The following is a 27,975-nucleotide window of genomic DNA, read 5'->3' on the forward strand; positions in this document are numbered from 1 at the left end:
TCGACCCAGGTGTATGTTCTCTTGCCTGTCCTTCTTGCTGCCCCTGCTTCTCTTGGACTAACAGAACATCTCCTCACTGATCTTCTGCAGGAATTTCACGAGATTTCCTGAAAGCTCTATCTTCCATGAACTTTGCATCTCGTCTTACTACAATCTTCCTGCTGCTAGGAATGTAGATTCTATATGCCTTTGAGGTCTCGCTGTATCTTACGAGATACCCCTTCTCTACAGTTTGATCCAGTTTGCTGCGCTCGTTTGGAATGTGACAATAAGCCACGCTTTTGAATATCCTGAGATGACTGACTTCCGACTTCTTCCCTATGAAAACTCCTTCGGGCGTTCTCTTCCCCAATGCTCTATGAGGAGTTATATTCTAGATATATATTGCTGTGTTGCAAGCTTCTACCCATAGATACCTAGGTAGATCTTGATCATACAACATGGCTTTGGCTGCCCCAACAATAGTTCTGTTCTTCCGTTCTGCCACTCCATTTTGCTCCGAATTATATGGAGCTGTCCGCTCTCTTTTGATGCCCTCCTTTGCACAGAAAAATGTGAAGTTTTTGTCTGTATATTCTCCACCATTATTTGAACGCAATACCTTTATCTTTTTCCTGTCATATTTTCAACAAGAGCCTTAAACTCTCGGAAACGATCAAAGACCTCATCCTTGGTCTTTAAGAAATAGATCCAGGTTTTTCTGGAGTGATCATCGATAAAAGTGACGAAGTATTCGCCACCACTAAGAGCCCTTGTTGACATAGGACCATAATTATCTGAGTGTATTAATCCTAATACACATTCTGCTCTATTGTTACTTTTGGAAAAAACTGCTTTAGCATACTTTCCTAGTGCACATCCTCTGCACAAGTCATCATGTTCACTACTAAGGACTGGTACCCCTGTAACAGTCTCTCTGAGCATCCTCAGTGCTCCATGGTGTAAGTGCCCCATTCGCTTGTGACATAATTCATTTTGCTCCTTCTCACCATTATAGTTGCTACCTAGCAGTGCCATTGGCGATTCGAGCTGCAACCTATACAAGTTGTTGCTTCGAACCCCAATTTGCTTTTTCTTCTTCGTGCTTGGATGCTTAACGTATATTTTCTTTCCTATGAAGTATACATCATATCCCTTGTCCTGTAACTAGGACATTAAAATTAAGTTCATTCCTAATCCTGGCACATGCAGAACATTGGTGGCTTGGATGTTGGTCCCTGCTTCGATCTGAAAAGCTATGGTGCCTCTCCCTATTGGAGTACATTTCGTTTTGTTTCCCATAGTTATTTGGAAGTCCATTTGTTCTTCTTGATAGCTCAAGAAATGTTCTTGTACTCCAGTCATATGAGGTGAAGCCTCGCTATCAATGTACCAAACATCAGCTAATGTAGAATTTGCTAGGCATGCGAATCCTTGTTGAATCTTCTGCTGCGCTGTCGCTTCTACCATTGATAAATTTCGATTGGAAAGACTTACCTCTCTGTCGACTCACTTAGAGAGAGTTTTTCCCACGAATTCCAATTTCCTTGGCTTGAGTTGCCCAATCCTTTGGGAGATTCAAATTTCTAGCCCTGCAGGAATTTCAAATTCCCTTCTCTTCTCAACGCTGGATCCTCCGACTTCTCTCTTTTGCTTCCCTGTAACTCCAATACCATGTGAAAATTTATAAATAGAAATCCTACTGCAATGATTAACATTATTTCTTCTACTTATTACCTCAGAAATAAGTTATCTGTAGTATTCTTACGGCAAATATTGAAATATATTCTACTGCAGCCTTCACAATTAAAACATTGTAGATAGTAAATGTAAGTAAAATACTGGCACAAATACAACCGCAATGACAATTATTTTTGGACAATTGTCCCTGTAAAAACCCAATGTGGGAAAACTGGTGCAATAGATGAGGGTTTTATTATTCTTCAACAAAATCTTCATGTACAAATTACACCCAACAATATATAACAAGACTTTCTGAAAAAATTATAGACGTTCCTGAACAAGTATCTGACTCGAGAGGGAAGTTCCTCCACCCTTAGCATCTCTCTGGCTTGCCCAACATCACTTTCTTTGGCTCCAGGATTGTCCTGTGTAGTGCCAGCGTCACCCAAGTTAGCGCTGCCTCTCCCAACGTCAATCTGCCCAACACTGTCCTTTTACTGCTTTGTGTCTTCGCCCCTATCTCCCTGACTGATGCTAAACCCTCTCTGTCCCTCCTCCACCTATAAATCTCCCTCTGAATCAATTTTCTCTTGTCGACTTCAACTAGTGAGAAAATCGATTTTACTCGGGCAACTGAGTATCTGACTGGTGTGTTTTCCAAATGACCATCAAGCCCCTTCTTATATCTTCCTGTTGGATAACCAACGACCTAGATTAACTCCTTATCAAAGGCTTAGATCATTTTGACTTGATCTCTGTCTTTATCTAGAAGATTCACCCACAATTAGATTAATACCCATTAATATCTTAATTTAGACTTAGGAACCCCATTAAAAATATTAATTATTTTAATAAAACCGTCTCTGGGTGGAATTTCCGAAAATGGTTTTTGGGTTCTTTGGAATACATGTGCCCAAGCATCCTTGCAAAATTTGAGGCCTAGAGCACATTCGATGCTACCCCAAATCAACAGCTCTTGCTCTAAGGACTCCCTCAGAGCTCTGGACTCCTTAAACCTCACATTCGGCCTGAGAACCTTCTTCTTGAGTCCTGGTAGATACATCCTGTATGCTAGAGTTGTCTCACTATATCCCATGAAAATACCCTTTTTTGTTGTGGGATCCAACTTCTTACTATCTTTGGACAGATGGCAATAAAGTTTTGTGCCAAAGATACGGAAGTGTGAAACATTAGGCTTTTTGCCTATGAAAGCCTCCTTGAGTGTAACTCGACCAATATCCTTGTGTGGGTAATATCCCTTTCAGAAATTTTGTGGTATTTTTCTGACAATTTTCTTGATAAAAGTTTATGCCGATATTTTTGCCAAAATCCCATGAAATTAGATCAAAATGCGTGAGAAAATAGGAACCCAGAAATTATACAAGCACGACAAATAAATTGATAATTTGCAGAAGTAAACCCAGAAACTCAGATGATCAGAAGATGCAGCACAAGGAATGACTTAGCTTGATTTATTATAATATAGCATGTAGAGTACAACTGGAAATATCTAAGGTAAAATAGAAAATATGATAGTTGTGTGGACCTCCAAAAAATCTGTTGCTATGTTGATCAGATCTCTCAAAACTCCACAATGGTTGCACTCTCCCTCCAACAACGGCTGCCACTGAATCAACTGAAAGGCGATGAAGCACCAATTGAGGACCTGAATGATCCTCACTCCAATATTCTTAAAGCTTTATGCAACTCTTGGATGAAGTCTCCTCAAGGAGAGTTGACTTTTCGTCCAACACTCAACAACATACCCGAGGGTTTTCGTCCTGGGGCTAGAGAAGTTGGGAACTAAGTTCTCCAAACCTCATTAATAGAAAATATCAACAATCCAAGATGTTCTCAAATGGTCTCCTCCTATTTTTATAGAACCGATGGACCCCTCTAGAAACCTTTATTTTATTATTATTTTAATAAGTAGTACCTTTTCCCTCCTTTTATTTTAATTAAAATACCTTTTTAATTTGGGAAAATGGTAAATCGACTGTCATTCCTCCTCAGACCAAACCAAAAGTCACTTCCCACTATCTCATCTTTTATATCTTCTCGTTCTGGTTCCAATGAGCTATTACATTAAGGTGTTCTATCAAGTATTCCTCCTGGAATGCCACCTTAAGCATAATTAATTGATTTAGGCTCCATAATAACAATGTTTTACAAAGTTGTCAGAATGCAACTAAACAAAAGACAAGATGTGCGGATGATGGAATATGCTAAGTGAATGCCATCAAATCCCAAAGAAACTCCTCGAAACCCCATAAAGCCCCTTCAAAATCACTTGGGCCCGCTGATGGAGTAAACTTGCTCCTGTGACCTAGCTGCCTCCAACCATGGAAGTCCATCCTGACCATGTTATAAGGGAAACCAAAAAAGGGAACATGACAGGTGGACTACTAAAGTGTTGTATGTCTCTGCCCACACGAACATAGGCAGACCTTAATCATGCAACATGGCCTTAGCTGCTTCAACAATATTGCGGTTCTTCCTCTCAGCCACCCCATTCCGCTAAGGTTTGTGGGGTGTTATCAATGCTCTTCTAATGCCCTCTTTCACACACGAATCCTTGAAGGCATTGGATACGTATTTTCTACCATTGTCACTTCTCACTGCTTTGATCATATTTTCGGTCTAGTTTTCTACTAAGGCCCTAAACTCCATGAACTTGGTTAAGACCTCATCTTTCTTCTTCATAAAAAATATCCAAGTTTTCTAAGAATAATCATCAATGAAATTAACATAATACCTGTTTCATAAGAGACGGAGAAGAGAAAGGGCTCGCATACGTCTGAATACACCAGCTCCAAAATCCTGTTGGCTCTCCTACCTTGGCCCTGAAAGGAAGCCTTGGCATACTTTCCAAGTGTGCACCCCTTGCACACATCATGCTAGTCAACATTGCATGTTGGTAATCCTGTGGCTATTTGTTGAAGAATCTTCAACGCCCCATGATGCTAGTGTCCCATGTGCCTTTTCCAAAGTTCTCCAACATCTCTACTCTACTCACCACTTGCTTTGTTGCTCAAGGCTCCACATGTCTCAACTTGCAACATGTAAAGGTTCTTCACCCTCACACCTATTTGCTTCACTGCTCCAAAATCTAAGTGCTTGGGGTATGCCTTACCTCTGCTGAAGATGACATCATATACCTTGTCCTCAAGGGTTGCTACTGAAATAAGGTTCTTCAGTCTTGGAACATAGAGGACATCTCTGAGATGGAGAGGGCTTTCAAACTCCCTCTCAAAGTCGACAATACCAACTCCCTTAGATGCGTACTTGCCATCATCTCCTAGCTCGATCTGAAACTACATGTGTTTCTGCTTCAATTGCCTGAAATACTTCGTGTTCCCAGTCATGTGGAAGGAGGCTTCAAAATCAATATACCACGTGATGCTCCCTTCTGAGCTTGCCACGCAAGCTATCAATGAGAAATATTTCACGAACTGAGAAGCAAACCCATCTACCTCAATTGATGTAACCGCATGATTCTTACTGGACCTCTTAATTCGATTAGGACACTTAGTAGCATAATGTCCAAACTAATGAAAGCACTTGATCTTACACAAATCCTTCTTCTTCTTCTTGCTCTTCTAACTAGACTCGACCTTCCTTTTTCCTTTCTTTCCCTTGGCTTTGCTTGCCAGAGCAAAGTTCTCCTTGTCCTCTGTTTTTGCTTTGATCTACCATATTTGGTCCCTCTTTAGATCTCTTCTTGAATGCCGTCAGTCCATAACCTTTCCCGACTGGGAAAATTCTCTCTACCATTGACAACATCCTATAAACCATACCAAGACTTGTTAAGCCCTAGTAAATCAAAACTAAGGTCCTACTTCTCGAATTGAAGCAAAGGCACCACTTATAATAAGATGCATGATTTGTTACTTTTTACATCTCAAAGGTTGTCTTCTTCTCATGGATATGAGGAACTATATTATCTTTGACCCCTTCTAGAATAATCCTTCTGTTCTTGGTATCATCCTTAGTATGTTAGGTCAACTATTGGGGTTCTTGCGGTGGTGGTATAGCGTTCTTGACGAAGTCTCCCTCCCCATTATCCTTCAAAACTATCATGATCCTCCCTTTCCAAGAAAAGAAGTTAGAGTCTTCCTCTAAATAGTTGGTTGGTCTCAATCCTTAGAACACCATCCTGCTTACGCAGAGAGATGTCCTTCACAATCTAGCACTAGCCTTCTTGACTGATTTGCATTGGTGACAAACTGATCTTAGTGTTGTTCTTTATATTGATCTCTGCTATGATTTTATTGAGAAAAACTGAGCAAACATAATTCTTTACAACTGTTTCAACAGAAAAGAAAGTTGCTCTCACTGCGAATACTTAGCTCAAAACCTCCCTGCAAGAACTCGACACAACTCCTATTTCCTTGTGCTATCTAGCTCCTATTTCCCAGTGTTGGAAATCCCTATTTCCTAGCACAAATCTAAGCCCTTATTTCTTAGCAATTTCTCCCTAAATCCTAGCTCACATCACAAGGAAAATTTTCTTTCACAAACTGCGCATAGGTTGCTCCTTACATGCTTTGTTTGCAAGAATTCTTTCTCACACAAACTCATGCTCAACAATAATGGTTCAATGATGTGCCTTCGACCTCCTTTTAAGCTTTTTGACTCATGCTAAATCTGGCAAGTTAACTTTTAGAACCCATTGTTGTGATTCATTGGTTAACTGAGTTGAACTGACTCTTCTAACTCGTCCTAACCTCAATTAGACACTGAGAGTCTCACTTATCCTTTTCCAAATATAAACTCGCAGTTGAAGACAAGCAAAACTGAGCCTCCAAACTTTGCGCATGAGTTAATTGCTCCATGACTTGTCCTTGAACTTGTGCATGCTAAAGAAGGATTGATCGAGGTCTTTCTTGACTAAGGCAGAAATCAAGAAGACCTTTTAGGATTGATCGAGGTCTTTCTTGACTAAGGCAGAAATCAAGAAGACCTTTCTCGCTTCTATTTTCAACATATTTCTCATAAGATTTTTTGGTCTCTTTTAGTTTAATTTGTGCTATGCATTGTGTTCTTTGTTAGCATGTGGATGCATTTTGGGGTTGCAAAGTAGAGTTTATCTCTAATGTTTCCCTCTATTTGTTCGTTTCTCTTGTTTTTTGCTATTATTTGTATCTTTCACTATTGCTGCTGCTGTTTTTTATTATGATTATTAGTTTTGAATTTAATTTATTTTTTTATTTCTTTTAATTTAAACGTTTGTGAACATGACTAATCTGTTAAAATTTAGATGTGATGTAGTGTAGGTGTAGGAAGATGGAGGATTTCGATGAAACTCTTGAAATATCTTTGTGAGAGAGATGTGGGCCAGTGCAACAAAGGTAAGGCAGATGGTGAGTTCTTATTTGGTGGAAAACCCTTGTATGCTATGCTATGAAACTATTGTCATTTCAAATAAAAAGTTCTCCTCCCTTGGCTATTTAGGGTATGCGATTTTGGTCTTTGAATATATTGTATAATCAATTTTGCATAATATTTTTGTTTTATTTTTTGTCTTTTCAGGATTTTTAATAAGATATTTTTTATATTTATTTAATATTTTATGGTTTGATTTGTGTTTAGTTTAGTGGGTGGGAGATTAATGTAGGTCCTAATGGTCGAAGATTTCATAGATGTACTGGGTAACGGTGAATGTTGTGGTGTATCTATGGTCACATACATGTGTTTGTCTAAATTAGAAGCATTTTACATTATTGGTCATTTGTTTAATTACGAGTGCAATGAAATATAGTTAAAAGAATGCAGAGGATCACTAATGAAAATACTGAAATATCTTCATTGAGAGAGACATTACAGTGGAGTGCAGATACAAATGTGGAGGTAAGTTTTCTTATCTGTTACAAAATCTTCTCGCTGCAAACACTATAGTTCTTTTCCCTCTTTACTTATTTAGGGTTTATGATTTTTGGTGTTTGAATAAATTGTATCTTTTGGTGCATAGGATTATTCATAAGATATTTGGTCTTTGTTTAAGATTTTTGTTAATATATTTTTATTTCTATTTCATATTTCTCACAATATTTGTGTATTTAATATTTTTCATAATATTTTCTTGTCTCTATTTAACACTGTTTTTTTTTATGTGCAGGGTTTCCTTGGTTGGCCATGGACACTTATGCAGAGGATCACTAATGAAACTACTGAAATATTTTCATTGAGAGAGACATTATAGTGGAGTGCAGATACAAATGTGGAGGTAAGTTTTCTCTTGGTGCAAAATCCATTCATAATCTTCTACAAAATCTTCTCGCTGCAAACACTATAGTTCTTTTCCCTCTTTACTTATTTAGGGTTTATGATTTTTGGTGTTTGAATAAGATATACCTTTTGGTGCATAAGGTTCATAAGATATTTGGTCTCTATTTAAGATTTTTGATAAGATATTTTTATCTCTATTTCATAATATTTTCTCATCTCTACTTAACACTTTTCTTTTATGTGCAGGGTTTCCTTGGTTGGCCATGGACACATTTTGGGGTTGTAAAGTATACTCTTATTTGTCTTTTTATGCTTTTTCTGTTATTTTTTATTTTGTTTTAATTGTTGATCATATTTTTTGGTATTGTTTTTTTTATTTTTTTAATTGTTTTGGTTCTTATATCTTTGAATTTATGAGCATGGCCATGCTAATTTGTGGTTTAGTATTTTGTTTTGCTTGTGCCTTTTGATTTATTTTTCTTATTTTTTTGGTTCAATGGGTGGAGAAATCTAGAAATACCTTAACAACCCATAATGTGGGTGGAGGGTTGATGTGGAGTCCACAAGTGTAGTGGGCGAAGGTGAAGAGGTATGTAATTGGGGAATTTACTTGTTTATGGGCAAAGGTGAAGAGGTATGTAGTTGGGGAATTTACTTGTTTATGGGCAAAGGAAAAAAAGGTATATATAAAGGGAATTTACTTTTTTGTTACTACATAATTATGTTGTTTGATGCCCATTTTAATTTAACTGGTTTGTTGCTTCATCCTTATATCATGTGTTTGTTGAAATTAAATGCAACACTAAGTAAGAAAGGTGAATGAACACTAATGATACTATTGAAGATCTTTGTGTGAGAGAGACGTGGAGCACTATAGAAAAATTAAAAGCAAAGGTAGAGGGTAAGTTATCTTTTGGTGCAAGGCTCATGTAACATGTATGTTCTACTATAAAGTCCTCCTAGTTCTTGGTTCATATGCCATGGTTCTCCACCCTTCTTACCAATTTGGGGTTTTTAATTTTTTGTAGCATAAGATGTATTTTTGTTTAAATTATATGCATCTTCTATTATTTCGAATTCTCTTATTTATTGGATGTAATGCAAATGTAGGTAAAGGAAGGTGGTCGAGCAAAGGTGGAGGAAAAATGTTGAAACTTCTTAAATATTTCGTGTAAGAGAGACTTGGAGTAGTATAGGAGAGTGCAAAGGTTGAGGGTGAATTCTCTTTTGGTTCCAATATGCTTATCTTCTTATTTTAAATATAATGGTTCTTCTCCCTCATTCCTTATTTAGGTTTATGAGTTTTGGTCATTGAATAAAATGTACTTTTGCATAATATTACCGATATTTTTTTTGGTCTTGGCTTATGATTAAGATTTATTACAATATTTTTCAATGTTTGTTTAATATTTCTTATAAGATTTGTGTTGTTTGTCTTAGAACTTTTTTGGTTTTCATTTAATATTTTATGGTTTGGTTTTTGTTGGAATTAGGAAGTGGAGATATTGAGGCAGGTCCTAGGAATGGTGCATATTGCATAGGTACATTTGGTGAAGGGGAAGACTAAGCGGGAGGAGGAGGTGGGTATGGTTTCATGCGTATGTTTAAATTAAATGCATTCTATATTATTTGAGATTTATTTGTATCGTGAGTGCAATGCAAATCTAGGTAAAGAAAGGTGGAGGAGCACTGATGAAACTATTGAAATCTTTTTGTGTGAGAGAGACTTGGAGAAGTGTTGGAGAGTGCAAAGGTACAAGGTGAGTTCTATTTTAGTTCCAACATGAATATTTTCTCATTTCGATACTATGGGAAGCTCCTTCACATTTGTCACAAGATATTTTGTGTCACAAGATATTTTGTGTATTTGATATTTCAGTTTTTGCATCATATTTCTCACAAAATATCTTGTGTGGTTGATATCTCTTTTTTGTTATTCAATGGATGGGAAAATTAATGGAAGACCTAGTAGCTCATATTGTGGGATTACAGTTGATGCAAATTCCACACATGTAGAGGAAAAAGGTAAGGGGGAGGTATGTATCACTTGCTTTTGTCTACATAATTTTATAATTCCATGGTGTTTTAAATTAACTCAGTTGTTGCTTCAAAATTATATCATGTGTGTTTATTTAAATTTAGAGGCAATGCATGTAAAGTAAGGCTGAATGCTAATGAAACTATTGAATATCCTTTTGTGAAAGAGATGTGGATGCACTATAGATGAGGCAAAAGTAGAGGCAGAGGAGTTATGGTCCAAGACCCATGTACGTTTTGCATAGATGGTTCTCATCACTTATTAATTTAAGGTTTACAATTTTTGGCCTTACATAAGATGTTCTTACTTTTGCATATGATTATTCATAAGAGTTTTGTTGTTTGTTTAAGATTTCTCATACTTTATTTTAGTTTCTTTTGAATATCTCTCATAAGATTTTTTACTCTATATTCGATATTTTTTAGTTTGATTTTTGTTGGTTTTAGGTGATGGAAAAATAAAGACAAGTCTCAAGGCTGTTGTAGATTCTACTTGTGCTTTCATTAAAAAACACAACTCAAGATGAGGAGGTGTGCATGGTTCTGCTCGTGTTTGATTAATTTAAAGGCATCACATATCATTTCTGATTTATGACAAGTCTCAAGGCTGTTGTAGATTTTACTTGTGCTTTCAATAAAGAACATGACTCAAGATGAGGAGGTATGTATGACTCCACATGTGTTTGATTAATTTAAAGGCATCACATATCCTTTGTGATTTATTTATTTATTTATTGATGAATACGATGAAATGCATGTATAGTAAGGTTGAATGCTAATGAAACTACTGAATATCTTTTTGTGAGAGAGACATGGGATGCACTATAGATGAGAAAAAAGTAGAGATGGAGGAGTTATGTTTGTGGTGCAAGACGCATGTATGTTTTGCATAGGTGGTTATCCTCGTGACTTATCTATTTAGGGTTTACGATCTTTGGCCTTTACATAAGATGTACTTTTGCATATGATTATTCATAAGGGTTTTGTTCTTTGTTTAAGATTTCTCATACTTTGTTTTAGTTTCTATTTGATATCTCTCGTGATATTTGATATTTTTTAGTTTGGTTTTTGTTGGTTTTAGGCAATGGAGAAATAAAGACAAGTCTGAAGGTTGTTTTAGATTCTACTTGTGCTTTCAGTGAAGAACACAACTCAAGATGAGGAGGTATGTATGATTCCATGTGCATTTGTTTAACATAGAGGTATCACATATCATTTGTGATTTATTTATTTACAAATGCAATGAAATGTAGATAAATAAAGGATGAGCAAAGTTGGAATTGCACTAATGAAATGAGTGAAATATCTTCATGCGAGGAAGATGGTGGCAATGACAGAGAGTGTAGAGGCGAAGGTGGATGGTGAGTTATTTTTGATTGTGTTATGAATTTGATTGATGAAACTATTGAAATATCTATGTAGCAACACTACATTATAGTGAAGAGGTAGTAGTAAAGGTGAGTTCTATTTTGGTGCAAAATCCATGCTATGCTATGAAATCCTCATGTTGGTCTTTGTTTTATATTTCTCCAAAGATATTTGGTATATACTTAATATTTTGTATAAAATTTTATTGTCTCTATTTAACACTCTTCTATTTTTTTAATGTGCAGGATGTCCTTGATTGGCTGTAGATGCATTTTGGGATTGTAAAGAAAAGTGTGTCTACTATTTTTCTTTGTTTGTTTTGTTTTTGTTATTTTCATTTTTTTTTTGCTATTGTTGCTTTTAAATTTTGCTATTCCTTTGTTTTTGTACAACTAATGTTATTTTTTTTACATTTGTGAGCATGGCCATGCTAAATTGTGGTTTGGTATTTCGTTTTTCATGTTTGCTTTCTTGTTTTTATAATTTTTTGTTTTATAAACCTTTGTTCTTGGTTTCTGTTTTGGGTTCTATGAGTGCGGAAATTAAGGCAAGCCTTAACAACACATATTGTGGATTTAGGGCTGATAAAAATTCAAAAGATTGAATGGGCAAAGATGAAAGAGGTATGTATGAGGTTCCATTTTGTTTTAACTGAACTCTTTTGTTGCTTCTTATATCATGTGTGCTCATGTAAAATTATTATAGTCAATATGGGTAAATTTATTATAAGAAATATGGGTAAAGGAAGGTAATTTGAATCTTCAAGCATAAAAGCCAAACTTTCTTCTAATTGAGTAGAGTTTATAGACATGGATGAAACAAAACAAAATTTTCAACCCAAGATATGACATACTAGTTTTCATCTACATTTGGGAGGGGTGCTAAGCACTTTGTTCAATCCAAGTTATGGCATACTAGTTTTCATCTAGACTTGGGAGGGGTACTAAGCATACTAGTTTTCATCTACATTTGGGAGGGGTACTAAACACTTTGTGCAATCCAAGTTATGGCATACTAGTTTTCATCTACTTTTGGGAGGGGTACTAAGCACTTTGTGTCACTGGGGAGTGTAGGTTTCTTAATCTCAACATTTTCATTAAAACATGAGACATTTGTCCTTTTAGCCCCATAATATCTACAACTTTCTATATTGTTGCTTCAAGAAAACTTGCATTGAGTAGAGAGTTTGTAGATATGGATGAAACAAAGCAATTTTTTCAATCCAAGTTATGACCATACTAGTTTTCATCTATAATTGGGAGGGGTACTAAGCGCTTTGTGCCATTGGAGAGTGTGGGTTTCTTACGTGTGCATTGCAATCTCAACATTATCATTAAAACATGATGCATTTGTCCTCTTAGCCCCATCTTATCTAACTTTTTATATGGTTGCTTCATGTTTTTATGAAGGAGCCAAAAGCATCATGAACTTCTTCCATCATTCTATCATAGTGGAATGCATCTTTGACACGAACTTATCACAGTTAGGCAATATAAAGGACATAAAAAATATGGCTTGACATAAAAGATATGGCTTCCTAGAGGCTAGAAGTCTAGGAAAGAGTGCATCCAACTTTGACCTCACTCGAACAACTCCCTTTAGCCCTTATCCTACATACATTTTTCTACCATTCCTCAATCAACATTAGTTGGGCCTTAATTCACACGCTAACCTATATTGAGATGAAACCTCATGCTTCATCCTACATATGCTTTTTCCATTCCTAAATCAACTTTCGTTGGGACTTAGGTCCACACACTAACTTGTCTTGAGACCAAGGCTCAGAAAACCTAGGAACATGGTCTAGTTAAAAATAGATAGGGTCTCTAACTAGACAAAAAGGTGGATAAAGCAAGCCTTAAAAGAAACAAATACATTAGAAGATCGAAGCCATGGCTTTCTCTTCATTCTCAACACCTTATTTACTTGGCACTTCCTAGGATTCTTCCATCTTGCCTTTTCACACAATATTGTGATTTCTGCAGAGGGTGAAACAATTTCTAAGCCTTCTCTTGGTGTTAAGATCCATCATTGTCATACCATGAAGTTGCATGGTTCTTCACCCTACTTTGTCATGTTGGTTTGAGGTGGAGGTCCAACACATGCTTGCTCTCCTATACTCATGATAGGCGTGACCACTTCCGGTAGCCACTTGTCCAAGCTTTGTTGCTTTATAATGTTCTCATTACCCCAGGCATTAGCATTGCTATATCTAAGCAATACCCTCAAAATAATTTAAGAATACAACAACTAAAGGGAACATGATCTTTTACCAAACAAAAGGGAGATAAAAGCATGCAACAAAAACAACAAATACATAAGAATATTGAATCCATTTATTTATCTCCATTTTCAAGACCTTATTCACATGCACTTTCTATGGTTCTTCTATTTTGCCACTCCACTTAGTAATGTGACTACTAGCCATTAATATTGGTAGAGGGGAAATAACCTATATTTGATCCTTCTCTTTGGGGCTAAGATACATAACCCTCATATCATGAGGGTGCATGGTCCTTCCCCCTGCATGATTGTGATGGTTTGAGGAAAAGTAACCACATTTATTTGGGTTAAGATCCCCCCTTGTGTGATTGTGCTGGTTTGAGGCAGAGTGATCACATTTATTTGCCTTCATGCACGCGTGAAATTTTTCAAAATTTTCAAGCAAATAAATCAATTGTTGGTAATGCACTTGGTTGTAAATAAATTTAATATTAAATAAAGCCAATTGGGTTCTCTTTGTACAATTCGAAGAATACTAGTATATGATGTTTAATTGTAACGCCCCCAACCACCTTGGGTGATGCCACTCAAACACACCTTAGAATTTTACTTTTACACTCAAAATCCTAGGCAAAAATTAAACCAGAAATATATATATATATATATATATATATATATATTGACCAAATACATTTAACGATTTTCATTGTTGCAAAGCATAACCAGAATTATAAGCACAATTTAATTACAATACACAAATTGAGCACAATTAACCACAAGATTATAGAACCATATGTAAATGCAGTGGAATAAACATAAAACCAGTTCTCAAATACTTATCTGTGAATGTTGCTGCAGGTTACAGATCTCTGACGTTCCTCTCAACCATAGACCTTACGGTTCATAAACTATCAATCGTAGGTCACCCTCGAGCTAGGGCTCCAACTCCACATGAAACGATACCAATAATAATAGCATATCCATGGCCAAGGCACCAACCAAACAGTGACGATTCCAACCACTACGCTTTGCTTCCCGGAATCTGGGCCCAAGTGGCACATCGTTCTCTGGCACCTGGAAGTCCCTCTATGATGCCCACCGTCTAGGGCACCTCATGGCGAGCCAAGAAATTCTCAGCACAAGTCTCCAGTTAGTTCCAGAACCCAAGTGGTACTTTCTTCTTTGTGGCCTGCCAGTCCCTTTGCGGTGCCCACCTTCCAGGGCTAACCAAATCACCCAAACTCTAGTCGGTCCCTGAGTCTTGTTGAAAAATGTGTAACTAGGTTCAGTCTTCATATACATGAAATGTACTTTTGATTCTTGTATATTGTAAAATGAAAGAAAAATTATTATTATTTTTGGAGCATGGGTCATGCTCAAGGTCTTTTATTTTAGAGGTGAAGCACCCATTGAGTGCTTCAAGGGTTTGTCCTAGGTCAAGAAGTCAAAAGAGCCATCTTCATAAGTTGAAGACCCCATCGGGCACATTGTAACTTGTAAAGAGAATTATTTTTGTATTTGAAAGTGTCAAAATACCCTTCGAGACCAAGTCGGCTTGGTAGAGGATCAAAATTGCTAAAAGAAGGGCCTAATAGGTCACCTACTGGCCCTAGACAAGGAAGCAAGTCAAGTGAAGTGGTTGGGAAGCTTTGGAAGGCTAAATTTCAATCACAAGTGTGGATGCAATAGTAGTTGCAAGGGTTCGAAAATTTCAGACCTTTAGTGGAGGCCGAAATTCTGTAGCTGGGGGTTGAAATTATGCTGCTGGAAGATATTTGATTGGGTTTGACTTGGACAAAGGAAGCACATCAACAGGAAAGGTCGGACTTGGTCTTGGAAGGGTATTGGTCTTGGTCTAGAGGTCTTGAAATTCATCAATTGAAGAATCTATAAGAAGAGAAGATATTTACGGGTTTTCCTCTCAAGTGGAGAGGTTTTGGCCCTGGCTTGCAGCTTATATTTTGTGTTCTTGTGTACTATTGTTCTTCTTGTTTTGGCATGATAATAAGAACGAACATAATAATAAGAGAAGAAGCTAATAAGTAAGAAGAAGTAAAAAGATATCACAAGCAGTTATCAAGAAAAGAGAAATCATCCTAACTATTGCCCTATATATTTCTCAACATGGTATCCGAGCTAAGGTTGGCTAAGGGCATGATGAAGATCTCTACTACATTGAAGAAGTGTACAATGGTGGCAAGTCTTCTCAAGAAGGGCATCAAAGAATTATGGGATCTCCTATTTTCTCTCAAGAAAGATATGACCAAGACATCTATAAAGGACAAAGGACTATTGTCAGTACTCACTGGCACATTTGAAGATGAGAATATTTGGGTGATTGATAGTGGAGCATCAAGACATATGATTGGTCAACACAAGCAACTAAAAACATTGTTAAGAGGAAAATCTTCTTACTCCGTTGAGCTTGGAGACAAGAAGAGCTACCCTGTGAGTGGAATTGAATCAACCTCGCTAGATCTGGGGAATGAAGGAAATATTCATCTCAACAATTCCCGTTTGTTCCAGGTTTGCGTAAGAATCTACATTCCATTTCATGTCTAGAAGACAAGGGTGACAAAATTTCTTTCATAGATGGAAAGGTTGTAGTATGGGACAAAAGCTCTATTATCAAAAATTCAAACATGATTGGGATCCGTGAAGGAAGATTCTACAGATTACTAACTCCCCTCACTCAAGCTTTGGTTCACATTATAGCTAGCCCATGAAGTTTTGCCATAGAAGGTTTGATCACCCTCACTACAAAATCTTACGATCTCTAAATACAATGGTAAATGGCATCCTCGAACTCAAGGAAGATCATGAAGGAGTATGTTAGGGATGTGCATTAGGTAAAAATACTAAGAGACCATTTTGAATCAGTACTTCAAGGTCAAAAGAAATATTGGATCTCATTATTTTCGATGCCTGTGGTCCTATGATTCTAAAGCCTTGGAGGTCATCTAGATTCTATACTATGTAACATTTGTTGATGACCATTCAAGGAAAACTTGGGTTTATTTGATGAAATCCAAGGATGAAGTATTCGTCAAATTTCAAGAATTCAAAGCTGAAGTAGAGAACCTTATAGAAAGGAGAATCAAGATATTAAGGTCTGGTAATGGAGGAGAATATACATCAAAGGAAATCATAGCCTTCTGTAAGAAATATGGGATTAAGAGGGAATTTATAGTCCCATATAATCCCAAACAAAATGGAGTTGTAGAATGGAAGAATCGATCTATTGAAGAAAGAGTAAAATCCATGTTACATGATCAAGATTCGCCGAAATTTCTGTGGGCTGAAGATACTAAGACAACTATATATCTTCAAAATCGAAGTCCCCACAGGTCACTAGATAACATGACTCTCGAAGAAGCATTCATTGGGAATAAACCAAGCATGGACCATCTCCTAATTTTTGGTTGTCCTGTCTATATTCATATATTGAAGGACGAGAAAGAAATTGGATCTTTCAGGCATGAAGGGAACATTTGTTGGCTACGTTAATTCTTCTAAGGCGTATAGGGTCTACATAAAGGAAGGAGTTAGTTGAGATGTGATATTTGATGAAAGTATTGCATTTAAGAAATCATAGGATCTTCTGGTGGACTCTGATGATGAAGAACTTCCTATATTTGAAGAGGAAGGCACTAGGGAGGAAGAATAATCAAATCATGAAGAAGGTCCAAGTGAACCCGTGCAACCTATGGTCATCCCCAAAACTAGAAAGACCTAACTGGTTGAAATCTACTTTTTTAGATGCAGAGGGACATGGAGCAGCCAAGGGCACATTCAGGGAAAGTAAGAAGCCCAAAAGATATTTTGGGTATGCAGCATATATGACAAAACTAATAGAAGCAGAGCCATCCACCTTTGAAGAAGTTGTCAATCATCAAGAATGGAAGGATGCCATGGATGAAGAGTATCAATCGATAATGGAAAAATGGAGTTTGGGAGATCGTGCTTAGGCCTCAAGACAAATTTGTGGTGACTTCCAAAAGGCTTTACAAGATTAAACATGCGGCAAGTGGAAGTGTTGACAAGTATAAGGCAAGATTTGTGGCTAGGGGTTTCTCTCGACAAGAAGGTATCGATTATACAACAAGGTATACAACTATACATTCACTGGTCTCTTTGCTAGTATCGAAGGGATAGAATATTCATCAAATGGATGTCAAAATTGAATTCCTAAATGGCACGATTGATGAAGAAGTCTATATAGAGAAACCCTTGGGATTTGAAGTCAAAGATAGAGAGGCTTATGTTTGTAGGTTGAAGAAGGTATTATATGGCCTTAATCAAGCACCAAGGGCATGGTATGCAAGGATGGATCCATACCTACAAAGATTGGGCTTCACAAAGAGTTCTACTTATCTGAATCTCAATATCAAGGTTGTGAAGGATGAGCCTATAATCATTCTTCTATATGTGGATGATCTTCTCTTAACAGGTGTGGAAGCTCAAATCCAAGAATGGAAGAAGCAACTAGTAGCAAAATTCAACATGAAGGATCTAGGGTTGGTGCACTACTATTTGGGACAGGAAGTTTGGCGGGGACCTGATGAGATTTATCTAGGTCAAGGAAAGTATGTGATCGCGATGCTGAGAGGTTTGACATGATGGATTGAAAACCTATGACAACCTCCATGATCACAAACTTGAAGAGGCTAAGGAGTTTTTAATCGAGCGTGGTGAATACTCGACCACACATATGTTTTGCAGTGAATGTTCTCAGTCAGTTCTGAGTTGAGCCGAAGCATGATCATTGGATAGTAGCCAAGCATATACTGAGATTTATACAAGGAACAATCAACTACTTCCTGAAATATGATAAGGGGAATGATGTCCACTTGATTGGATATACAGATTATGACTGGGGAGGCAGTGAGCAAGATGGAAGAAGCACTACAAGAGGATGTTTTAGTTTGGGATCCTCCATGGTCTCATGGATGAGCAGAAAGCAAGAATCAATTACTTTGAGTAGTGTTGAGGCTGAATATATTGTAGCCTGTGAAGTAAGCAGGGAATTTGTTTGGTTGAGGAAGTTGTTGTCTGACTTGTTTGAAGGACCAATGGACCCTACAATGATACATTGTGATAACACCAGTTGTATAAGGTTGTTTGAAGACCCAATGTTTCATGGAAAGACAAAGCATATAAATAACAAGTATCACTACATTCGAAAGCTAGTACAAGATGGTGTATTGCAACTACGGTATATCTCCACCAATGAGCAGGTAGTTGATATATTGACAAAATCTCTTCCTAATAAGAAGCTTGTGTATTTAAGAGACAAGCTTGGTCTGGTTGATATATCCTCCCTAGTTGAGAGGGAGAGATAGGCACATCATTCTTGTCTTCACTTGGGAAGAAAGAATGGAGGATTGGGTAAGCATCTGACATCCGATACTCTTTAAGGACGAGGTAGGGCATCCAAGATAAGAGTAGTCATAGAGGGCCAATATTCTTTGAGGATTGGCTATCCAAGATAAGAATAGTACTGAAAGGACATACTCTGTGAACACCCGGGTGGGGTATGTGCCTTGAGAGACAATGATGATGGTGTCTATAAATCATTGGTCTTGCCAGCATTGTGCTCTCTTCTTGTGGAGAGATAGAATTGTTGGTAAAGCCTTGCTATGTGACAATTTTGGTTGTTATGATGCTAAACAGATGGGTTACCAATTTGACTCTTCTTATGAGATCTTTTTAGATTGAGAATGTCCATGTACCATTTATGAATACCTCCCTAGTTAAGAGGGAGTGTTGAAAAATGTGTAACTAAGTTCGGTCTTCATAAATATGAAATGTACTTTTGATTCTTGTATATTGTAAAATGAAAGAAAAATTATTATTATTTTTAGAGCATGTGTTTCATGCCCAAGGTCTTTTATTTTAGAGGTCAAGCATCCATTGAGTGCTTCTAGGGTTTCTCCTAGGTCAAGAAGTCAAAAGAGTCATTGTCTGAAGACCTCATCAGGCACATTGTAACTTGTAAAGAGAATTATTTTTGTATTTAAAAGTGGCACAATACCCTTCAAGACCAAGACTACCCGACAACTAAGAAGTCAACCTAATTTGAGGAGCCTCGTCCACCTTAGAAGCCTATATAACGGAGGGAACTCGACCTCCTTTGGACACACTCACACTTCTCATCATCCAAGCGTAGGAGAAGCACAAGAAGGCTAGCGAAGAAGGAGAAGGACAAAGAAAAAAGGTTTATGGGCTAATTCTCTCTCACACGTGCGAAGAAGGAAGGCTAGGGTTTGCTGCTTCAAGGTCGAAATTTTCTAATAGTTGGAAGAGGATCAAAATTATTGGAAGAAGGGCCTAGTAGGTCACCTACTGGCCTTAGATAAGGAATCAAGCCAAGCGAAGTTGTTGGGAAGCCTTGGAAGGCTAAATTTTGCTCACACGTGTGGATGTAGTAGCAGTTGTAGGGGGCCAGAATTCAAACCTTAGTGGAGGCCGAAATTCTGTAGTTGGGGTCAAAGTTGTGCTGCTAGAAGAGATTTGACTGGGCTTGACTTGGACAAAGGAAGCACATCATCAGGAAAGGCCAAACTTGGTCTTGGAAGCGTATTGGTCATGGTCTAGAGGTCTTGGAATTCTTTATTTGAGGAATGTATAAGAAGAGGAGATTTACAGGTTTTCCTCTCAAGTGGAGATGTTTTGGCCTTGGCTTGCAGCCTATATTATGTGTTCTTGTGTACTGTTGTTCTTGTTTTGTAACTGTTTGATGATAAGAACGAACATAATAATAAGAGAAGAAGCTAATAAGTAAGAAAAAGTAAAAAATATCACAAGCAATTATCAAAAAAAGAGAAATCATCCTAACTACTGACCTATAGATTTCTCAACAAGTCCAAGCACAAAATTCACCCACTGAAAATCCCTAGTCAGTTCCAGAACCCACACTGGGTTCATTAATTGGTATATAACCATGAATCACTAAATAATCCTCTTGAATGAATGACTGGGTAACCAACTCCCCTCTTCTATAAACATATTTCTCCTTTATTTAATATAATATTTTTTATTATATTATTAGAATATTACCTCTCATCCCGAAACCTATTTTCATGTCATGGAGTCATGGGTTCCCCATACTCCTTTGCCTAGGTTCGCATACACCCATTATGTGTTTATTAATATTCATAAATTAAACATCTTTACCATACTAGGCCTCCCAACGTCATAGCATTTAAAACCATAATCATGCAGACACATCGATTCCAACACATAGACACACATACACATGGGCGTACCGCCCCAATAACAACTTTCGGCTCACCAACGTAATTAATTATGTCTCGGCTCACTAGCCTAATAATCACAGTCCTTAGACCCATTACATAAGCACACAGGCCTTAATCATATTTGTTACTTGGTCCATTGGCCTAACATGTACATACACACAAAGGCATACCGGCCTCACGAGTCTCAGGCTCACCAACCAATGCATTTTATACATGGTTATTACATTACTCATTTGAGGGTGGAACTAGGGGTGTTACATTAATTATAGACATTTTTGTATGGTGACATTTTTAGTCCCCCCCCCCCCCCCCCCCCCCCCACTCTAGCCAAGGACTATAGTTTTTGCGTAGCAGTCAAAATCCTTTGAACGTATATTAGTTTGCTCAGTTTCATCATATTTATTCTAAGTTTTATCAAATTTTAATATTTATTTTATTTATTTAGAAAAAAATGAATTCATTTTTATATTTTTGAAATTTAAAATATCCCTTTTTCATGAGTTTCATTCTTACATGATTTGACTTAAATCTCGAGTCTGGATTTATTTAACTTAATTGTTAGGAATAATTAATCATTGATTTTTGTATTGGTCACTATGTAGGCTTTTTATATTAAATAATTATGAGATTGCAGAGCTCCTTGCAATCAATGCTTTGCAATTCATTGTATTCCATGTTGTAGGTGAGACATTGCAGTCTTGTTCAAATTGCAGAGTTTGCTACAACCGATGCTCCACAGTACAATTCTCTAACAATTGTGGGTGTGTCAATTCTCTAACAATTTGTGATACTTGGTAGCACATTCAGATGACATTCCTCCACCACCTCACAAATAGACCATCAACTGAACTGTGAGTAAGTTCTAGTGTCATCCTAGGCGTCTAAGGCATATCCAAAGCCATAAGCAGAGGAAAAGGCACTAGACTCAACATTCCTTCCCGTTCCACCTACTTTCTTGGTGGAAGCATCCATTACAATTCTCTAATTTCCCAACATCTGATGCAACCTAGGTATGCTCTGGCTTCCACTGAGACATGCACATCTACAACAATAGTTATGATGACTACATATGCTTAAGGTGAGGGAACAACCTCTAGCTACTGCGAGAAGAAGCATAATTGAAGATTCAATTGGAAAAAACAAATGAGAGTGCTATTTTTGATGTGGTGATTATTATTGAAGCAACAATCGACCTAAGTTTTTTTCTTCGTAATTGCAATTGCATTTACCAAGGCCATTGCCTGAAAGAAAGTGAGAAGAGTTATACCACTTAATACAGATTCCCAAACCCCACACTGAGACAAATGTTAATGATAGACAAAAGGTTGGGAAGGGGTAGGATGTGAAGAGGAAGGAGATTTCAGAACAAGAGGAACCAAAAGGGGAGGACTAAAGTTTACTACTAGATGGATAGGGTGGCTATGGATACTACTTACCACAACTAGTCATGCATGTAATGACGTGGACAAGGTGACCACATTGAATTGCCACATCAATTACATCACATGACCGATATACATAATATGATAATATAGGTACACGACATGACATTTATGCACAATGATGGGTAATAAAAGGATTAAATACTTCTGAAATTGAATCAACAAGCTTGCATCATCTTGATAAAAAACATTGCTACTGATGAATTTGCTCAACATGTGGCAGAAACATAGGCAGAGTAGTACAAAGGGAGTGCTAGGGTCTTTGCTCCTTTGATGGAAATGAAAAATCTCATTCATGTGGGAAGGTATATAACTCGACGGATAGTAGATCGTAGTTGGTTTCCCTGCTTAACAGTGGGAGGTTCTCATATTGAGAGGATTTCACTGAAAATGCCAAGCATTTATAGAGGGTAGACACCTTAGGAGAGAATCCTTATGGGTGCAATGGTGGAACAAAGACATAGGTAGAGCAGGACAAAGGGACAAGAATTGGAGCACATAACATGTTTCTATTCAAAGAACTAAAAGCTTCCATTTTGAAATCCATAACAGGTGTTCGATATACTACATGAATGGATGGAGTTGAAAATCCTTAATAAGGGCTGTAACCTAGGCCAACATCCCATCTTGGTACAACTTCCCTTCATTCATTTCCACATGCTTCGAAGTATTCCTTCATGGACCTTGTCTTTCTTTAGTTTTCATTTCAATAATGAATATTTTTTGGCATGCAAGTTTCAAGTTTTCGAACAACCACTATAATGTGGTTCTCCTAACACAATTCTTCTGACGTTATATATTCCTCAGTGAACCTGATTAACCTCGATAAATATTGCCCAAAAGAGTGTCTTCATGCAAAAATTAGTTAATAGGGCCCCTTTAATAACGAAGGCCCTTGCCAAGCCCCATATTAGTATAACGTTTGCTCAAATACCCCCTTATCGAGAGCCCTGCTTCTTCAAATAGGTTTGCCTAGTTGGTTGGTCTAGATTGGAGCATGGTTGGGTATGGGGGTATGAGGCCTTGCCAAGACTTTTTGTCTTTAATGTTGTAATGATTAACATACCGGGTATGCTTTCCTCTTTGGGTCTTTAACGAAGCACTGCCTTGCCTAACTGACAGAGTCATTTCCCGACCTTATTGTAATGCTATAATGATTTACATATCAAGAATTCTTTCCTCTTTGGGTATTGGGCACCAACTCCAATTTGCTCAGGGTCGAGCCATTAGCTATGGACTATGAGCCTTTGAGGGTGGAAAGTGAGGCCCAAAACAATGCTTTCAATGAGGATGGTGATGATAGTCAATTCTATTATAGATTCTCCTCATAGGGTTTCTAATCCACCAGTAGGGAAGGTAGAGTTAGTTATAGCAGGAACAATGCAATAAGGAGTAGTTGCATACCTAGCAATAGTTCTAGTTTACGTATAAGCAACAACACTAGCAACGATGGTGATATAAGGATCATTAGCTACAAAACTATCGACACCTAAGGTAGTCGTAGGAAAAACAAAGGATGTTGAGATAGATGCATATTGAAATAAATATAGAGCTGTCAATTCCAGGTACAATAGTAGTAGAAGAGGTAGGTTTATTTTTGTATGGTTGATAAAGTTGGTTGCATGGCATGATTTTCCATAACAACAATACACTTGGCACCTCATTACGTTCAATGCAGGACATGTCTAATGTTATATATAATGTGAGACGTCACTGAAGTGGGATTCATGTGAGATGAAATGTGTGGCGAAATATGAATCAATGCATTAGGGCGAGCAACTTCTCTAGCTTAAGTTGAGCAACACAGTGTCTTGAGTACCTTGACCTTCCTTCCATGTCACTTCCTAGCCACTGGGGAAAAACTAAAATATTTAGGGACTTCTGATTGTACTATGATATAAGCTTCGAGGTACAGAGAAAAGGCAATATTGTATTCATCTAGATTGGATTCCCAAGTCATGCCTTTGGATTAAATCAATCGAGTATGGGCTTTGTTTTGTAGGTATATCTCTATTTTCTTCTTTCCTTCGTTAGAAGGAGCTTTTAGTTTCCATATTGGTGACCCACACGGGGCTTTAAAATGAAGACTTGAAAATTCAAGTCTACATTTGGTCATCTTTACTGAATTCTAATGGATCCCTAATACCATTCTCTCAATACCAATTCCAGAGATGGCTCAATTGAATAACACAAGAAATTCTAATCTTACTTCGTATCCCCTGGCAAGAATAGTAATGCTAATTTATTTTCTTGTTTATTTTTGGTCCATCTCATGAGTAGTAGAAAATTTGGAACAAATTATAATGATCGGTTCTAGGGTGTAATTTCTTTATCTACAGGGTGATGAGATGAAACTTACAGTGTGGAATTGAGGACAAGTATGTTGGAACTTATGAACTTGACATTTTGAAAATTCAAGAAGTCTTTCTTCCTAGATGAATCTAAGGTCCAATTTGGTGTTTGATATTGGAATTTATTTGGTTAAGCGACACACTATAGGTGCCTTTGGTTTTCTCTTGGCTGAGGATTTACATATACTTAATTCAAACAATGTTGGACTTATTCTTATTGAGGAGCGACAAGGGTCAAGCTATCTATGAAGAGGCATTGGACATTTCTTTATAGAAAGACAAAAAATTCAGCTCTTATTTAAGTTGTCGAGGAGTGACAAGGGTCAAGCTATCCATGAAGAGACCTTGGACCTTTCTTAATAGAAAAACAAAAAAATTGTTATAAAAGTTGATGGTATTGGGAAAGCTAGGCAACTATTGAGAATTTGGGCCTATCCTCTTAGGCTGGTTCTGAGGTTAGTTTAGGTTGTACGTAGTCATGTTGCATTTGAGGGATATTTGTAACAGCTCTTGATTGTGTGTAACAATCAAGTTCAAACTATAGCCTTCTTTGGTTTCGAGTTTTGTTATGCCAATGCATTTTTTGTCTTTTTTGTCATGCTTTGAATATTTAGTAGAAGGGTAAGAAATTTAACTCAATGCTTGTTTTTCCAAATGTTCATTGGTTAGATTGGGTTTCTCAACTTCTTACTTGTCTAGTATGTCATAGAGCATCGTCCTATGATTTGGCCATCTTGTTAAACATAAGTATTTTATTTTACCTCTATCTCTATAGTTTTTATGAATTTGGATACATCATAAGAACTCTCATGGTCAATTTGATATTTAAATTTGTTTTGTCATCTTATCTAATTGCAAATAATATCCTTTCATAACTCTATTTCCATCTTCAACAGGATCTTTCACTGTCTGAGAAATAGAGAAGTTTGGAGATTTTGTTTCCTTAATTCACTACCATAAATTTTCAGATGATCTTGTTTTTTAATATGAATGTCCATATCTAATAACTCGTGATGTGGTATTGGATCTACCATTTCTACAAAATTATTGGTAGCACCCAAACACCAATTAGCTTTTGATTCTTGTGAGATACTAGAATTCACCTCTAATCCCACAATTGTAGAATGCCTTTTCTAGGCTTGCTAGCTTTGCTTCCTGTGCTTATTTCTCCACTTTTTTGCAACTCATGTCTTAATCCCTTGGAGAAATAGCTGTGGAAAAGTTTTCTCCTAGTTCTTGTGAACATAATTTACCAACCTTGCTTCCTGTGCTTATTTTGCCACATTCATATCCTTTAGATGATATAAAAATTTGCAACTCATGTCTTATTCCCTTGGAGAAATAGCTATGGAAAGTTTTCTTCTAGTTCTTGTGTACTTTATTTACCAATTCCCATGTATGATGTTATCAAGTTGTACCGCTAGGCACTCCCTACTTGTGTATTCTTCTATTTTCCTAGCTAGCACTTGAACTATGTTTGAACTTGGTATCCCTTCAAATACAATGATAATATGGTTCCCGATTAAATGGGGAAAGCATCCATAGAGAGGAAAACCATTGTCACAAGTGCATTGATCCATTTAACATACTGATCGAAAAAACATCAGATCCTATCAACATCCTTGGCTCACAATATTTTGTTTTCTCTAATATCCCATACCCCCTCCCACACCCATCATCCATCAACATCATTCGCTCACATTTTTTTGTTCTCTATAATATTTCTTCCCACCCCCACCCTCAACTTCTTGGAAACTTCTGATAATGTTGTGCACATAGAGAATGGAGAGATAGTGAACGAGCTCAGCAAGGGAAATTCTACTACCACACCAATCTTGGAAGAGAGGATTTCAAGGCCCATGCTACCACAACAATCCCGGAAGAGAGGAATTCAAGCCCCAGCCATCGACTACTCAATTTCTTGCTTGCATGCAATGTTTTTGCATTTGCAATATCCTGGATTTTTTAGTAAATATCACAAGTTTATCGGATCTAAAATATCTAAAATATAAAGGCATTCGAAAAGCTTTATTCAGATAAAGATCTTTATTATTATATAAGCACTCTTTATTTTTTAGGAATTGCAAATGCAATAAGGTGAGAAATTAAAACTGATCCATTCAAGATTAAATGCATTTCTGCTTCTGATGATGGGAGGGGATCTTTTCATGTGTAAAGATGAAGAATCCATCTACAAAAATTCTAATTATAAAGATGATATTTTTTCTATTTAACATTTTGTTAGCTCAACAATTGGCTCTTATTGAGATAATCTTTAATTTTTTGTAGTGTGGATGTGTTTAATCAAGATGGTAAGATATTAAATGGAACTACATAACATCAATGCATCTACTAGCTTTCATAGTGTCCTTATAGATGAAACACATGCACTGGGGGATGGGGAAGTAAATCTATTATTTAAGGGTAGAAGAAATATTAATGCACTTACAAACTTGCCTTTTGATGAAGGTGTTTCTAGTATGCCATCTACAAAAGATGGGTTGTTACAGTTTTGTTAGCTGCCAATAGGGATATGGAATTTTCTCCTTTACAGTTCTTCCATCTTGACCAACTATTTACCACATCCACAGACTCAAAACTCCATGAAACTAGCATTTAAAGAGTTACCACATCCACAGACTCAAAACTCCATGAAACTAGCATTTAAAGAGTTACCACATCCACAGATTCAAAACTCCATGGCACACGAAGCAACTATCATTTAAAGAGAAATGCAGTGGTTGAGCATTCTATTTTTGATGGTGCTACTAGTAGTTGGATCCTATGCGTAGGACTCTCTGCTTAATCGACTAGAACCTTGGTATCATGGATAAATATAACTTTATTTATAAATGGATAATATAACTTATGTTAGATTGATTGAAGTAATCTAGTTGGAGCTTGTGTATGCTAAAATCTCAATGATTTTCACCTTTCTTGACTGCTGCTTGATCACAATGATTTTCACCTTTCTTGACTACTACTTGATCACAAATTCTAGCACTTTCATTTTACCAACAATTCCATCGTCCACTGGATCAACAACTTACCATTTGAAAGTGTCTTTAAAATCCACCATCGACTTTCCAATATTGGCTCCTTGTGTTTGTATGCATGGAAATATGTATCTATTGATGCATAGAGTACAAGATTTAATGCAGTGGAAAGATGGACACAGTGGATAGATGGGCACATCAAGTTTTAATGTTGGATCAACATTCTTCATCAAGTTTTAATGTTGGATCAACATTCTTCAGTGCCCATGTTTAAATTTCAAAACCTCTCGTGCCCACTCATTTACCAGTGGATCCCTTGTTTTGTTGATAATTTCAAGTCCGCTCATCGCCTCTAATTTCCTATTTTGTTGGTGAAGCATGATTTCCACATAGCAACCCCTTACACTTG

At 37.0% G+C, this 27,975-nt stretch overlaps 1 long non-coding RNA gene across 4 annotated transcripts in view; it reads left to right on the plus strand.

Moving 5' to 3' along the window:
- Positions 1-10,383: 10,383 nt before the first annotated feature.
- LOC149249613 (uncharacterized) overlaps positions 10,384-27,975 on the plus strand; it is a 36,203-nt gene continuing 18,611 nt past the window's right edge. For 2 of the 4 annotated variants that reach the window (XR_016265882.1, XR_016265884.1), the window contains exons 1-4: positions 10,421-10,820; positions 11,009-11,092; positions 11,181-11,288; positions 11,541-11,918. This is a non-coding gene — a long non-coding RNA (uncharacterized LOC149249613). Of the gene's footprint in view, positions 10,821-11,008; positions 11,093-11,180; positions 11,289-11,540; positions 11,919-27,975 lie in introns of all 4 variants that reach the window. The other 2 variants (XR_016265880.1, XR_016265881.1) reach the window with 2 other exon arrangements.

The sequence above is a fragment of the Pinus tabuliformis genome, chromosome 7, assembly GCF_031772625.1.
Source record: "Pinus tabuliformis cultivar Carrire ecotype Pingquan chromosome 7, CPIR1, whole genome shotgun sequence".
In the NCBI taxonomy this organism is placed as follows: Eukaryota; Viridiplantae; Streptophyta; class Pinopsida; order Pinales; family Pinaceae; genus Pinus; species Pinus tabuliformis.